The following is a 17190-nucleotide window of genomic DNA, read 5'->3' as shown; positions in this document are numbered from 1 at the left end:
GAGAGACTGAAATGTCAAATGACTGTCTCAAAGCTTGCTTGTGTCTTAGAAAACCTCAAGGAAAAGCTGCTGCAGCTTTTGGATTAGTCTAAGGAATGTCACTCAAGGAAGCAGGAATGTATTGAAGGATGCACCCCTCACTTCTTTGCAGTTGCATTGTCAAACTCCTTAGATAAGCCTCAAAGGGGCAGACGTGTACTGAGCTGGCCCCATCATGTAGTGTAGCCATTTGTGGCTCTGTTGTGTAGGCCAGACACCATGCATGCATTGCTAATGAACTGATAAGAGGCAAGCATTTCTGCCCCAGAAGCCAGGTGCAGCAAAAACCTGTGGGACCAGAGAAAAAAAACCTAAAGGTGGGCAGATATGCTAATCAATGGATACGATGAACTTAAAAAGGCAACAGAAAACTTTGCTTGGTGCGCATCCACCATCGAAGCTAGATTCCTGTGCACCCACCACCAAAGAACTGAAGACTGAGGACCAATAGGACACTGCTGGATCCCTGGTGGTGACTATTCTTGCCACTCTATCCTGCATGCTTGCTTGATTTCTGTCTTTTCCTTCCATTCTGTCCTATCGCTACCCCTCTTCACTTTTTAATAATAAAAAACCTGTTTTGGGTATACGGCATTTGACCTCATTTGTGTCTTAATCTCGCTTTTGGGATCATATCAAAACCTCCCCCAACATTGGATCGGGATACTACTCAGAGACAACATGTGATCCAAGGGTGGTGATTTCCCCTTTTCCTATCCCCTCTTCCTCTCTTTTCTCTTTCTGCTCTCTCTCTCTTACATATATTCATGTGTATAAGTTTTATAGGAGTTGAATTGGGATCGGCTGATCATTGACAGGTCTCATAGCCAAAGTGCCTTTATTTGTTCTCCAGATGGTTATCAGTTGATTGTTGCCAAATTGTCTCCGTTCAGTTACTGAAGTGGTTAGTTAATAAAGTCACCACAAGCAGAGACCGGCTCTTCCAATAGCACGCAGGCTCTCGGGGAATTCAAAAGATTTACCCCCCTCTTAACCCACCGCGTTGGACGAGACAATAATTTTGGTGTCAGAAGTGGGATTCCCCGAGTTGGTCAGTGAGAGGAACGTAGAAGGGATATCAACTGAGTTCAAGAAGGGAGGACCTAAAATCGGCTGAGTACGAACCCTCCAGCAGATGATCATGACTTCCTGGGTTCAGCCTGATCTGGACTGCTCCCCTTTGCTAGAGCTGTTGAAAACGTATAAATCTTGCCCAACTCCCAGAGGGAGAGCCTGGGCAGAGTTGAACTGGTAATCTCCGCTCACTGTCGCAGAGTGAATAAAGCATTTGGCAAAAGAGAACAGGTCGAGACCTGGAAAAGGAAAAGCTGTGGTTTGTGGTGTTTTGGGAGCAGCGGAAAACGATAAATGCATAGTGAAACAGGCTGAGCAGGAGGCAAATTAATCTTTACAAGAGCTAGCTAAGAACTTAAAAGCAGAATCAGAAGCTGAGTGGAAAAAGCGGCTGCAGGCGGAGGTAACCGCGAACAGTTTAAAAAGTCAGTTGTGAAAAGCTTTTCTTTGGGAGCGAGAGTTGCTCTTGGAATTAGCCCAGGTGCAGAAAGAGGATGGTGACAGTGAGTATGGATGCTGTAGTTTACCTGAGGAATGCGAAACTATTAACAGAGAATTGGCTGGCAATTACCCTTGGGGGGAGATGGAGCAGATAAAGCTCAAAAATGAGAGAATCAATCCTCAACTCCACTCACTGATGAGAACAGAATTTCTGTACTATGGGGCAGCTGATGCCGTGCCAGAAATCATAACAAAAGAAAGACCCTATAGTCCAACTGAACTGGCAAAACTGCTGGAAAAATACAGTAGACGCCCTAGAGAAACAGAGACCAAATATGTGTGGAGGATCTCACTCACGGAGGGAGACAGAATTACTCAGTGAAGAGGAGGAGCAGGGATATTGGGGTCTGGGTGTGTTTCTCACTGTCCCAGATACTAGGGCTCCCTGGTCCTTAACTCAGAGGACGGCATACTGGGCCGGAGGGCTGGATCCCCTGGAGCAGGGAGACCTGGTAACCATTGATCTGAGGAAAGCGAAAAAAGGGAAAAAAAAAAAAAAAAGGAAGCAAAGAAATATAGATAAAGTTGTGAGGCCCCTTAAACAATGCTAGCCCTTAGGCAATGTTAGCTAGATAACATTCTTACAGAAAACAGGATAGATAGTGAACTAATCCCTGTCTTTGAGATAAAGGGGGAGCCGTATCAGCTAAAGGATGACCAATTTCTGATAACACCAAGGATTTACTTCCTGGAACATCTTGATAGACACAAAAGTTCCAATTAACAAAACAAACAGGTAAAACTAACTCTACAACCTGAAGAGGAGCCAAAGGTCCAGAGAGCATGAGCAGGAAGCAAAGTCAAAAAATTCATGAAAAGGAAGGAGTCTTACTTCATCCTGAAGACCCTTGAAGACCCCGGCCCACCCTCACCAGGAGGCACTGCACAGGCGCAAAGAAGAAGGACTTGGGGGGGGGGGGGGCCGTGTGCCCGATGTCGTAATAAACATACTACTTTATAACTCTTAGTGAGTTGTAGAGTTTGATTCCGCGCCACATTTTGGCACCCCAGATGGGACACTCTCTGCTCGGCTGCCGGAACGACTGAGGGGCGGACATCCTAGACGCACCCCGAGCCCTTCTCGGAGGAACTCCGCTCTCAGCTGTTCACTGCGGGGGCAGACAAGAACCATCTAAATTGTGGACAAAGGTATGTTTATAAGTTGGTGGGCTGCTGGTAAGGCGCGCAGAGACGTCTGGCGCACAGCGTAGTCCATGGAGGGTACCCGTTTGGGTTTGGGGCGCCACGGGAAGGGTTTTGCTTGTAGGTCTTTGGGGTAAACTATTGATGACTGGCATATAAGAGGTAGTTTACATTTGGGCAGGGTGTCGGTAAGCTACTGACATCCTGCGTTGGAAATCCTACCCCGCCCTCCCGGGCTTGTCAAATCTCTTATTGAAGGGCATTACGCACGGAAGTTGAAAGTCCATAACGCGAGCCTTGCGCGGACCCCTTATAAGAGAGGAACGTGAGCAAGATAGCTATCATTAAAATTTTACATCAATGTCGCTATAGTTGGGATATTTGTGGTAGCCACTTCGGGCGCTTAAATTGTTACATCTTGCACTGTGCACTAAGTGTTGGTGTACCGGGTCTGGCTGAGCCAGAATTGGTTTTCCCCTGTAGCAGCCCTCATGGTGCTGTGTTTTATGTTGGGATCTGGCAGGGTGTTGATAGCACCCTGGTGTTGTGGCTACTGCTGAGTAGTGCTTACACAGCACCAAGGCTCTTTCTGACATTTCCCCCCCCACAGTGGGACGGGGTGGGCAAGATCTTGGGAGGGGACACAACCAGGACAGCTGACCCCAACTGACCAAAGGGATATTCCAGACCATATGACGTGTGCTCAAGTATAAAGCTGGGAGAAAGGAGGAAGGGGGTGGGGTCACCCTTTGGTCCTCCGAGGCAACCCCTACGCGTATTGGAGCCCTGCTTCCTGAGAAGGCCCGACATCGCCTGTTAATGGGAAGTAGACAGTAAATCTGTTTTATTTTTTTTGCTTCCGCGCGCGGACCTTTGCTTCGCTTTGCTTATATTAAAACTGCTGCTGTTTTACCAACAAGGGTTGTTTTTTTTTTCCCTATCTGTTTTGCTGATCAGGGATATCAATTAAACTCAGACACCAGAGTGAAAAGAGCAGGCGTGTTTTACTAGAAATAACTAAATAATATAACAGAATAATACAGAAAACATACAGTAAGAAAAGACAGAATAGTGCACTTAAACAGATAGGAAAATACAGGGTAATGCATCAGATCATTACTACCTGAGAGAGAGAATAGTGATTAAGAAAGATCCATCACCACTTGCATACTTTACCATCATCCAGATCCGCAGTCGCTGGGCAGCCCCGGTTACAGCGAGGATTTGGAGAACCTTTCCCTGCAAGTGGGAAATCCTACGCGGTGCGTCCACCTGTAGGTGAGGCTTCCAAAGCCACTGTGAGCGGGTCCAGCCTTATATACCTAAAAATCAGTAAGCCAGAATAGCTGGCACCTTTGTTTTAAGCGGAAATATCTGGTTTTCATCTCACGTTAGGTTCCCCCCAGAGCCTGGCCAGGGCTTAAGGGAGAAGCTAAGGGAGTTTCCCTGCTTATCTAGTTAATTTATGAGCAAGGTCACAAGGCCAGACAACTGTTTCTGTGGCCTTGTTATCTTGCTCACACATAAAGAAATATAAGGATACATTCAAGATAGACATGTTTTATGATGTTTAAGCTACATCTTCTATGCGTATTTCACTAATGACTACATACGGAGTTAGCAGTTTCAGTTCAGGGCCTGTTGCTCAGGCTTCAGTATTCCCACCTTTTACATCAGAATAGTTGGTTTGCTATAACTTAATATAATACCTATTAGCACAATGGCTATCAGTTAGAAAATGTACAGGATTCATCTATAGGTCAACTCTGGCTTGGGCTTATTGTCCAAGCCTTAGCACTTCACTATCTTATACTCTTTCTCCTCTTTGACCTGTTCAGAAAAATGGGGAAGGGGGAGGAAGTGATAGAGCGACTTGGTGGGTACCTGGCATTTATCCAAGGTCAAACCACCACAGTCTTTTTTGGCGCCCAACGTGGGGCACGACAACGGCAGTTTTATATTAATTGTGCTATAGCTATAGCAGTTAGTAAGCAACAAACTCTTGTGCTGGTCACGGGTTTGTTTATTGCTCTGCTTATCTTTATTTTGCTAAGCTCGGGAACATGCTGGAAGAAATTGGGAACATCATGAGTGGTTTTATTCTGCAAGCTCCCAAAGTACTTATTAATCCTTATGTTAGCTCTTTGATACTGTTCATTAATGCTCTTCACCTATTGTGGGCTGTGTGGAGCTCGTTAGGTTTTTGGTGTAAGAGAAGGCAAATTTTGGGTGAGAGAATACCAAAATGTGTCCTGAGGCGGCCTGTCCCTGAGTGGTAGGGGGAGTGGAAGGATTTGGGCAGATTCCTAGGACAGTTATCACCTCCTGTAGCCTGGGATCTTACCCCTGAACAGACAAGCAACCCCGCAAAACTGACACAACACCTGATAGAAGGGTGCCTTGTCTATCCCGATGAAAATCAGCAACTTCTAGCGCTGTACTGGGGCCTGGCCTGTGCTTATCGAGCTGCAGTTCAGTGCTCTCAAAGGACTGTGGTGGAAATGGGAACTCAAACAAAAACAACAACAAGCCTTTGAGCACATCAAACAGGAGATAGCTCGAGCGGTAGCTCTTGGGCCTGTTCGGACAGGACCAGATGTGCAAAATGTACTTTACACAGCAACTGGGGAGCATGGCCTCACATGGAGCCTCTGGCAGAAGATACCAGGTGAAACTCGAGGTCGACCATTAGGATTTTGGAGCCGGGGATATCGAGGATCAGAAGCCCACTACACTCCAACTGAAAAGGAGATACTGGCAGCATATGAGGGGATTCGAGCTGCTTCTGAAGTTGTTGGTACAGAAGCACAGCTCCTCTTGGCACCGCGATTGCCTGTACTACATTGGATGTTCAAAGGAAACATCCCTTCTACACACCATGCAACCAGTGCTACCTGGAGTAAATGGGTAGCGTTAATCACGCAACGAGCTCGACTGGGAAAACCCAACCGTCCAGGAATCCTGGAAGAGATCATGGACTGGCCAAAAGGTAGAGATTTTGGAGCACTGCCTGAGGAGGTGGCTTGTGCCCAAGAAGCACCGCCATATAACAAGTTACCAGAAGATGAAAGGCGTTATGCTCTATTTACTGATGGATCCTGTCGTGTGGTAGGAAACCATCAAAAGTGGAAAGCTGCTGTGTGGAGCCCCACAAGACAAGTCGTTGAGGCCACTGAAGGAGAGGGCGAGTCAAGGCAGTTTGCAGAAGTAGAAGTGATCCAACTAGCCCTAGAGATTGCTGAACGAGAAAAGTGGCCAGTACTGTATCTCTACACTGACTCCTGGATGGTGGCTAACACCCTGTGGGGGTGGCTACAGCAGTGGAAGAAGACCAATTGGCAGCACAGAGGTAAACCCATCTGGGCTGCTGCATTGCGGCAGGACATCGCTGCCCAAGTGGAAAACGGGGCTCTAAAGGTACGTCATGTAGATGCCCACGTGCCCAAAAGCCGTGCCACCGAAGAACATCAAAGCAATGAGCAAGTAGACAAGGCTGCCAAAATTGAAGTAGCTTGGCTGGACCTGGACTGGGAGCACAAGGGTGAGCTATTTGTAGCTCGATGGGCCCATGAAACATCCGGGCATCTCGGGGGAGATGCAACGTACAGATGGGCTCGTGATCGAGGGGTGGACCTGACCATGGAGGCCATCTCACAGGTCACTCATGAATGCGAAACATGTGCTGCAATCAAGCGAGCCACATGAGTAAAGTCTCCCTGGAACAGAGGGCGATGGCTGAGTTTTCGATATGGTGAGGCCTGGCAAATTGACTATATTGGACCATTGCCACGAACACGCCAAGGCAAGCGCTACATACTCACCATGGTGGAAGCAACTACTGGTTGGCTCGAAACGTACCCTGTAAATCATGCCACTGCCCAAAATACCATCTTAGGTCTTGAAAGGCAAATTTTATGGCTACATGGTACTCCTGAAAGAATCGAATCAGACAATGGGACCCATTTTCAAAATAATCTCATAAACTCCTGGGCAAAGAAACACGGCATTGAGTGAGTGTATCACATCCCTTATTACCCACAAGCATCTGGAAAGATTGAAAGATACAATGGACTGTTGAAGACTATGTTGAGAGCATTGGACAATGGGGGATGGAAGCACTGGGATATAAATTTAGCAGAAGCCACTTGGCTAATTAACACCAGAGGATCTGTTAACCGTCCTGGTCCTGCCCAAACAAAACCCCTTCATACTGTGGGAGGAGATAAGGTCCCTGTAGTACACACAGGGAAATGGCTGGGGAAGGCAGTGTGGATTGCTTCTCCCTTGGGAAAAGGCAAGCCCACTCGTGGGATTGTTTTTGCTCAGGGACCTGGATGTACTTGGTGGGTAATGCGGGAGGATGGGGCTACTCAGTGTGTGCCTCAAGGAGATTTAACCTTGGGGGGAAAATAATCTGTGGGTTGAGTTGTATGTTGCAGGAAGTGATGGAGGAAGTAGGAACGACAAAGAGTGAACCAGATACGTGTGATGATGACCCAAACCTAGCCGGTGCTGGAGTCCAACAGTCAAACATACTGCTCTGTCCTGAACATCCATCTTGACAGATGGGAGCCAAGTCACTGAACATCTGGAGGAGTGAAGAAAGCTTACGGAATGAATAAATGAGTGTTATGTGGGACCTGGGCATGAGGTAAATGGTATGGAATAAGGGGTGGAGACTGTACCGGGTCTGGCTGAGCCAGAATTGGTTTTTACCCTGTAGGAGCCCTCATGGTGCTGTGTTTTATGTTTGGAGCTGGCAGGGTGTTGATAGCACACTGGTGTTGTGGCTACTGCTGAGTAGTGCTTACACAGCACCAAGGCTCTTTCTGACATTTCCCCCCCCACAGTGGGACGGTGTGGGCAAGATCTTGGGAGGGGACACAACCAGGACAGCTGACCCGAACTGACCAAAGGGATATTCCAGACCATATGACGTCTGCTCAGTATAAAGCTGGGAGAAAGGAGGAAGGGGGTGGGGTCACCCTTGGTCCTCCGAGGCAACCACTACGCGTATTGGAGCCCTGCTTCCTGAGAAGGCCCGACATCGCCTGTTAATGGGAAGTAGAGAATAAATCTGTTTTCTTTTTTTTGCTTCCGCGCGTGGACCTTTGCTTCGTTTTGCTTATATTAAAACTGCTGTTGTTTTACCCACAAGGGTTGGGGTTTTTTTCCCTATCTTATTTTCTTTCTCCTCTTTGCCCTGTTGAGAAAAAAAGGGGAAGGGTGGGGGAGTGATAGAGCGACTTGGTGGGTACCTGGCATTTAGCCAAGGTCAAACCACCACAATTGGTTTACATTAACTGGTTTTGTATTTGTGGCAAATAGTTAATGGTTTATGATTTATGCTACACATGGACTTGATTGTTGTTTTAAATTTGGTATATTTTGTGGTATGAGTGAAAAGCGTGACGGGCCCTTTAAGTGTGATAGAGTGCTTATGTACCTGAGAGACTAAGTGCTTGCAGAGTAATAGAGTGCCTGGGTGTCTGTGTGCCTGCATGCCTGCAGGGTGTGAGTGAGACGCAGCATCGCTGCGAAGCGAGTGTGGAGTTCTGATCTGCGGTTCCGTGATCCCGTGAGGGGTACGGCCAGAGACGAATGAAGCGTATGACAAATTTTGGAGATGAGTCATTTGAACTCATAGTCCATCCTTGGTATAATATACACGGGCCTGCGGATTTTTTTTTTTTCTTGTAACCCAATTTTTGTATTTGATTGTTTTTAGTGTAGAAACTAGGTCTGGGAGAGGTTTGGGAACGATTTTTGGTGTGAGAAGTGTGAGGGAATTTGGTCAAATTGGGATAGAATCGAACGGGCAGGGGAACTTAAAAGAGTTCGTTGTGGGGATCTGGGAAACATAAAGAACCAGTAAGGGACACAATGGGGAGTGGCCTAAGTAAAGAAATTCTAAAGAAAAGCCCTCTAGGATGCATACTAGTACACTGGAAAGATATTGCTGGGTCCAGTGGTACAGAAAATAAGAAAACCCTTACAAAGTATTGCAATCAGTGGTGGCCACTTTATAAATTAGAGGATGGAGCCAAATGGCCGTTAAATGGGACCTTAGATTATAATACTCTCCTACAATTAATGCTATTTTTGAGGAGAGAAGGAAAATGGGATGAAATATCATATGCAGACATGTTCTTTACTCTCTGAAATCACCCTGATTGGCAAAGAGACTGTGGCTTAGTCCCACCACAAGATCCCCTGGTACTCGCTTTAGAGCGAGAAAAAAAAAGAGAAGCAAAAGGTAAATTAAAACGATGTTGCTCAGCATGCAGCATTGGTCAAAGGTGTACACAAAGTGAAAAAATACGACAAGGATCAGATCCAGACTTGACAGACTTATTTAAACCTCCCCCACGACTGCAGTCCCCACCACAACCGAGAAAAAAAGAACAAGACTCAGACTCAGGCCATACCCTTATCCCTTCTCCTCCGGACAGCCCGGTGGCTGCCCACATTCCATCAAAACAAACTGGGCCAGTCATCCAAGCACCCCTTTGAGAGGCAGTAGGTCCGGACAGGGGAACCATGCTAATAAAAATACCTTTTACCAGTAGTGATTTGGAAAGTTGGAGAAAGTCTGCAAAGGAATTCCGAAGTGACCCAGTAAGAGTAACAAAGCATTTTCAACTTATATCAAAGCAACATAATCCTGACTGGAGCGATGTACAAATATTATTAGATTGTTTAACAGAATCTGAAAAACAAATGGTCCTGAAAGTGGCAGGAGACCTAGCTGCAGACTACTGCAGAGTAAAAGGGGATGATGTTAAAGATTACTTTCCCCTTCAAGATCCAGGATGGAACCCGAATCGTTCTGCTCAATTAGAAAGGCTTAGAGCATATCAAGAGTGGGTTTTAAAGGGGATGGAGAGGGCTGTGCCTAGAAATATAAATTGGTCAGCACTATATGAAATCAAACAGGGCCCCTCAGAAACCCCGTCTGAGTTTCTGGACCGTTTAAGAGAAGTAATGCGCCGCAGTACGCCGCTTGACCCCGGATCTGAAATTGGGATACAGCAACTGGTGTCACTATTTTTAGGACAATCTGCCGGGGATATAAGACGCAAACTGCAGAAATTACGTGGCACAGAAGGCAGAAACTTAGAAACATTATTGGAGGAAGCTTGGAGGGTGTTTAGTAACAGAGAAGAAGAATGTAAGAGGGGTCAGAGGAGAATGGTGGCGGTTGTAAGTGAAGTTCAAGAAAGGAAATTCAAAAGAGAGGCTCTAGAGGAAGATCAATGTGCATTCTGCAAAGAAAAAGAGCACTGGAAGAGGGAATGCACAAAGCTGAAGCAAAGGGGTCAAAAGAAAGGGGTAATGGCATTAGTGGATGAGGATTGACAGGGACCTGGGGAATCCACCCTAGCGGATCCACTGGTTATAATGAGGCTAGGGAAAGAACAATGAGAAGTGGAATTTTTGGTGGACACGGGAGCAACTTATTTGGTCCTTAACCAGGCTTTGATGCCCTTAGGGGAAGAATATATAATGGTAAAAGGAGCTACTGGCCAGACTGAAAAAGCTTATTTTTGCAAACCACTAAAATATGAATTGGGAAAACAAATTGGTGTACACAAATTCTTATATCTACCTGATTCACCTAAAGCCCTTTTGGGAAGAGACCTTCTGGAACAACTCGAAGCAGTGATTAGGTTTAAAAGAGGGGAAGTTACTCTGGAAGTAAATGATCAACAGTATGTACAAATAATGAGTTTACTTTTAATGGACCTTCCAATAACAGGAAAGATCAATGAGGAGATTACTGACCAAGTATACCCAGGGGTATGGGCAACAGACGTACCAGGGCAAGCTAAAAACGCTCTACCAGTCATAGTAAAGCTGAAAGAAGGACAGAGGCCAGTAAAAATAAAACATTACCCTCTAAAATGGGAAGATAGGGAAGGCATTCGGCCCATCATCGAAAATTTTTTGAAACAGGGATTACTGAAGGAATGTGAATCTGTTTATAATACTCCTATTCTTCCAGTAAAGAAACCAGATGGATCTTACCGCGTAGTACAGGACCTGAGGGCAATCAACAAAATAACAGAGGACCTGTATCCTGTAGTGGCTAATCCCTACACCTTGCTCACTACCTTGACTCATGAATTAACCTGGTTTACTGTTTTAGATTTGAAGGATGCCTTCTTTTGCCTCCCTCTCCACGAGTCTAGCCAGGAGTTATTTGCCTTTGAATGGGAAAATCCCAGAAGTAAAAGCGGCCGTAAAACCCAGTTAACCTGGACGGTGTTGCCTCAAGGATTTAAAAACAGCCCCACGATATTCGGCAATCAACTAGCCAAAGACCTCGAAAGTTGGGATCAGCCACCTGACAAAGGCAAGGTTCTGCAGTATGTAGATGACCTGCTCATCGCCACAGAGACCAGAGAAGGTTGCACAGCTTGGACGGTGAGTCTCTTGAACTTTTTGGGCCTACAGGGGTACCGGGTTTCCCAGAAGAAAGCTCAGGTAGTACAACAACAGGTTATTTATTTGGGTTATGAAATAAGTGCGGGGATCCGTACCTTGGGACAAAGCCGAAAAGAAACAATCTGCTAGAAACCACAACCCAGGACTGTGAAAGAATTGCGCACCTTTCTGGGCATGACCGGGTGGTGCAGGCTCTGGATTTATAACTATGGGCTCCTGGTGAAGCCTCTGTATAATTTGATCAAAGTACACACAGGTGGGAACAAATTAGAATGGGCTCCAGAAGCGGCCAGGGCCTATACAGACCTGAAGAAAGCCCTGATGTCAGCACCCGCTCTCGGACTCCCTGACGTGAGTAAGCCTTTCCTTTTATTCTCTCATGAGAAACAGGGGATTGCATTGGGAATCCTAGCCCAGGACCTCGGGCCATACCGGAGAGCTGTAGCTTATATTTCCAAGCAATTGGACGAGGCTGCAAAAAGATGGCCAGGGTGCCTCAGAGCAGTGGCAGCTATCATTTTGAACATCCAAGAGGCCTGTAAGTTCACCTTGGGCCAGAAAATGACTGTATTAGTCTCTCACACAGTGTCAGCAGTTTTGGAAGTGAAAGGTGGCCATTGGTTGTCCCCACAGAGGTTCTTGAAGTACCACGCTGTCATGGTAGAACAAGATGACGTGGAAATAGTGGTGACTAATATTGTCAATCCAGCCTCTTTCTTAGATGGTAACCAAGGGGAGCCTGTGGAACACAACTGCCTAGAGACTATTGAAGCAGTATATTCCAGCCGTCCAGACCTGAAGGACATGCCACTAGAAGGAGCTGAAGACTGGTTCACAGATGGAAGCAGTTACATGGTAAGCGGCATCCGTTACTCGGGACATGCTGTCACAACAACCGACAGGATCCTGGACTCTGGGCTGCTATCTGCTTCAACCTCAGCCCAGAAAGCAGAAATAATTGCCTTGACAAGAGCCCTTGAGAAAGCTGAAGAACTAAAAATCAATATATGGACTGATTCTAAATATGCCTTCGGAGTGGTACACGCTCACGGGGCTATTTGGAGGGAAAGAGGACTCCTAAACTCTCAAGGGAAGACCATCAAGCATGCCACAGAGATTTTGAAACTCCTGGAAGCCATCCAATTACCAGAAGAGGTGGCTATTATGCATGTAAAGGCACACCAGAAAGTGCAGTCATCTATAGAAAAAGGCAATGAGCTCGTGGATAGAGAGGCAAAACGAGTGGCACGAGAGGAACAGGTAAGCGAGGGAGCATTAATCCCAGACGGTAAGGTCCCATTAGAAGGAAAACCTCACTATAACAAGGAAGATCTTAAACTTATAGAGGATTTAGGTGGGGAATATAACCAGGATGGATGGGCTGTTACGTCACAACAAAAATCATAGTTCCCTCACACATGATATGGGCAGTAGTTTGGGAGGAACATAGAAAAGGTCACTGGGGAGCAGAAGCACTGTATAAATAGTTGATCGAGAAAATCATTGCAAGGAACCTGTATACAACAGTACGACAGGTAACTCAACAGTGTGATCTTTGCCTTCAGACTACCCCCAAAGGAGGTTCAAAATTAGAAATGGGCCAAATAGGCAGAGGCAATCTGCCTGGCCAGCAATGGCAAATCGATTTCTCAGAACTCCCAAGAAAAGGGGGGTATAAATATTTGTTGGTATTAACTGATACTTTTTCAGGATGGCCAGAAGTATTTCCTTGCAGAACAGCAAAAGCTCGGGAGGTTACCAGAGTCCTTCTATAAGAAATCATCCCAAGGTTTGGTGTACCATCAGTAATCTCCTCAGACAGGGGACCACACTTTGTATCAAGAGTAGTTCAACAAGTGAGCTTACGATTAGGGATTGATTGGAAATTGCATACTCCCTATCGACCTCAATCAAGTGGTCAGGTGGAGAAAATGAATCACTTGATCAAACAACAGATTGTAAAATTGGGACAGGAAGCAAATTTAACTTGGCCACAATCCTTACCTCTGCCTCTTTTGCGGATCAGAACAAGACCCAGGGCTAAGGAAGGAGTGAGCTCTTTTGAAATTTTATATGGAAGGCCATATTCTGTAAAAATGGGAACATCAGAACAAATAGGGGAAAACCAATTGAATAAGTATCTTATAGAATTGAGCAGACAACTCAAAAAGATTGAGAAACATGTATACAGCACAAGGAGCAGGGCACTTGATGGCCCAGTGCATAAGATATCACCAGGCGATTTTGTATATGTAAAGTCTCTTGCAGATAAGACCTTGGAGCCACAGTGGGAAGGACCATTCCAAGTGCTGCTCACCTCCTTCACAGCTATCAAAATCAAGGAACAGGTGTCATGGATACATCATACCAGGGTAAAGAAGGCTCCTAAACAACGCTGGGAGGTAACAGAAACTGGACCATTAAAACTCAGACTCAAACAAAAACTTTTATAAACAAAAGCTATTGGATTTAGACCTCAAAATGATCAACCGTGAGTTTGAACTGTTAATATGTTTTAGTATTTCCCTTTTTGCCTGTGCCCAGGAACCTAAAGACTGGCCTTGGAATCATGCTCAGAAAAATCATGCCATGATGATAAAGGATGTGGACTCAAAAACGAAATTAGCCATAGTGGTTGTTCACAATAATAAGGTATACCAAAAGAATCAGTGGAGCAGGGACTAACACTGGCATACTAAGGCTATAAAAGTAGATTGTAGGATAGTTTGGAAAGTAAAAAAATTTACTTTTGGAAAGAAAAGGGGGGAATTGATCTGAGGAAAGTGAAAAAAGGGGGCAAGAGGGGAATTTCTCGGAACTAATTGTAATATTCCCTCCTTATCTTCGGAAACCTAATGCATATGTAACATTTCAAACAATAAAAGGAGCTGGGTTTTTGGCTCCAGGCGCGCACGTTTGTGGCGGAGCGATCCCCCGTGTGCCCGACGTCGTAATAAACATACTACTTTATAACTCTTAGTGAGTTGTAGAGTTTGATTCCGTGCCACACCATCCCCACACTAGGGCTGGACCAAATTACCGAAAGTGTGCAGAAAGCGGCTTGTCTAGAGTTTATGCATGACAGGCATTTAGTACCCCATCAGCCCTCCCCAATGCTGCTAAGAGCTGACCTGAATGAAATGAAACCTCTGATAAAGGGCCTCCCTGACTCCCTAAAACTGTATGCTTTACGAATTCAAGACCATCTAAGGGCAACATTCCCAATCTAGGAGCACTTGGTGGAAATGTTAACGCCAGGGAGAAACCAAACACAACACTCCCTGGTGGAATTCCCCCTCACATGGGGAGAGATGGCGCAGGAGCTGATAAATTACTGCTGAAATATAGGAATCTTGGGCAGGGGGGAATAAAGAGGCAAAGCCACGGTTTGGAGAATGGAATTTGACAACTGTCCCTTGAAAGGCCCGCCCCCCAGAAAAATCCAAGGGTCAGGGATACAGGGATAACGAGGAACCAACTTTGGAAAGAGGGCCTGTGGTGCTAGGGCCCTAATAATAGGCCCTGAAACAAAGTTGACCTCTAGGTGAACCTCACAACCAAACATTACCCATTATTAGTATCTGTTAATTAGTAAAATCTGTATTACCATTAGCATTTATTATTAGTATCTGATCATTAACGAAATATGTATTGTCACTAGTGAAAGATGTAGCTTAGACAAAATATAATCAGTAGTGAGGATGAAACGTCGTGAGAATGTGTATCCAACTTCCCTTGTTTAGCCTTGTTCAAGGCTGAGAACCCAAGTGTTTGGCCTTGTTAGAAACTTAGAAAGTTCCTTGGTTCTCCCCACCGAGCCCTGGCCAGGCTCTGGGTGGAATCCAACAGGAAGATGAAACCAGATGTTTCTGATCAAAGAAAAGTGCAAGTTATTCTGACTTGCTGATTTTTGGTATATAAGGCTGGACCCTTTTGCCGTGACTTTGGATGCCTCACCTATGGATGGACACGCGTAGGACTTCCCATTTGCAGGGAAAGATACTCCAAATCCTCACTGCAACCGGGGGTCCCCAGCATCTGAAGATCTGGATGTTGGCAACGTATGCAAGTGGTTGTGAGAGACGAAACTAAGAAAAACAGCCTGAGAGAGATAAAAGTTGAGGCTGATCGAAGAAATGCCTCAAACACTCGCAAGACAAAACTATAGTCACGGAGTGGATAGTGTGGAGGTCGAAGCTGATAAGGCTGCCTGAATAACACAAGATGCAGCTGGAGGAGGGAGCCCTGTGGAGACAGGACGGCTCTGCTCTGGTGCACCTGGCCAAATTTCAAGGGCCATCTGTCCAGTGAATGACCTTTGCTTCATTATCCACAAAATGCATATTAAAGTTAACACCCCTCAATATGCTAACAAAGGCTAACATGATCATGCTAATTACATCATCCCATGAAACACCTTACGCCTCCCCGTACATGGGATACGTAGGTATGTGGGTCGACCTGGGGGACGGACCCAAGGAAAGTGTGTATAAATCAAGGGGGGGGGCCTGGAGAGTGCAGTGAAGTGAAGAAGATGGATGCCTCCTGGAACCCTCGCTGGCGGGATCGACGCAGAAACCCAGACCGGTGATCTCCATTCCCTTTATCTCCCTCTTTTCCTTTTTCCCCTTTTTTCCTTCACTACCATTAAGCAATGCAAGGCATACTGTATTGTTTGCCACAACTTGCTATATACTTAGCTAATTATTGTGTTTTCAATTAGTACTTTGTGGGTAGTTAATAAATGTTTGGACTTGGAGACTTGTTGTCTGCTCCGTTGGGGATTTGCGGATCTGAGTCACTTGTCTTCCTCATCTGACCGGGATGTGACAGTGGTGATGTATCTTTCCTAATCACTATTCTCCCCATCATGCAGTAATGATTAGGTGCATTACCTTGCTTATTCTTATTTTCTATAATTAACTGCATGTAGTAATAATTAAGTGTACTATTCTGTATTTTTCTTATTGCTTATTTTCTGTATTACTTGTTTATATCCTTTAATTATTAACAATAAAATAAGCCTACTCTTTTCACTCTGGTGTCTGAGTTTAACTGGCATCCTCGATCAGCAAAACATAAATTCGTGTCAGTAGTGGGATCTGACAAAAATGCCATTATTTAAAGTCAAAGCTAATGTGTCAATTCCACCCGACATTCCAGGGTGGGACAACCCTCCCTACAGCTCACTGGCCCAGGAGTGGACTAAGGTCGGAGGACCGTGCGAGCAATGGGGAGTCCGCTAAAGGGAGCTGAACCATTGGATGTTTTAAATTGTATAAAAAGAGTATCTGTTGAAAAAGGAAAAGATACTAACAGTTTAGGTAAACGAGGGTGGATCTTGTTAACTGCATATAAAAAACAACACCAGAGTAAGGAGAGGCTGTTGTTAGAATGCTCCCACATGGAACGATGAATGTGTGATTTTCAGAGTCAAATTGTAATGCTACAGTGCCAAAATAAGTTGCTTGCTGATAAATTGGATACTTATCAGACTGTAGCTGAAAGAGCTGCAGTACAGGTTGCGCAGTATAAGAAAAGGAGAGGACGAGTGAATTGCAAGAAAGTGCATGCACTGATTGCAGAAGCGGGTGCGTAGAGGGATCCCAATAGACAGATGGTGATATGTGGGATTATACGGATTCTGATGGGATTATACGGATTCTGATGGGATTATACGGATTCTGATGGGGCCGGTTCCTCAGCTGAATTCATAGATGTGAAACCAGTGTGGAAGCGAAAGATAGAAGTAGATCCTAAGAATGGGTAACCTGTGAGGAAGGATGTGATAGAGGATTACACTCAGCATGAGGTGAATGATATAATTGACAAATTTAAGCAGAGACCGGGGGAATCTCTGATCTTTTGGATGGTGCGCTTGCATGATCAGGGAGCTGCAGGGATAACCCTAGATACAGGAGATTCTAAAAATTTTCTGATTTTAAGTTGAGATTCTTTTGTGCAAGATGCATTTCAGAATAATCA

Source organism: Strix aluco, chromosome W (assembly GCF_031877795.1).
Source record: "Strix aluco isolate bStrAlu1 chromosome W, bStrAlu1.hap1, whole genome shotgun sequence".
Classification (NCBI taxonomy): domain Eukaryota; kingdom Metazoa; phylum Chordata; class Aves; order Strigiformes; family Strigidae; genus Strix; species Strix aluco.
Note: the sequence above shows the minus strand (reverse complement) of the source record.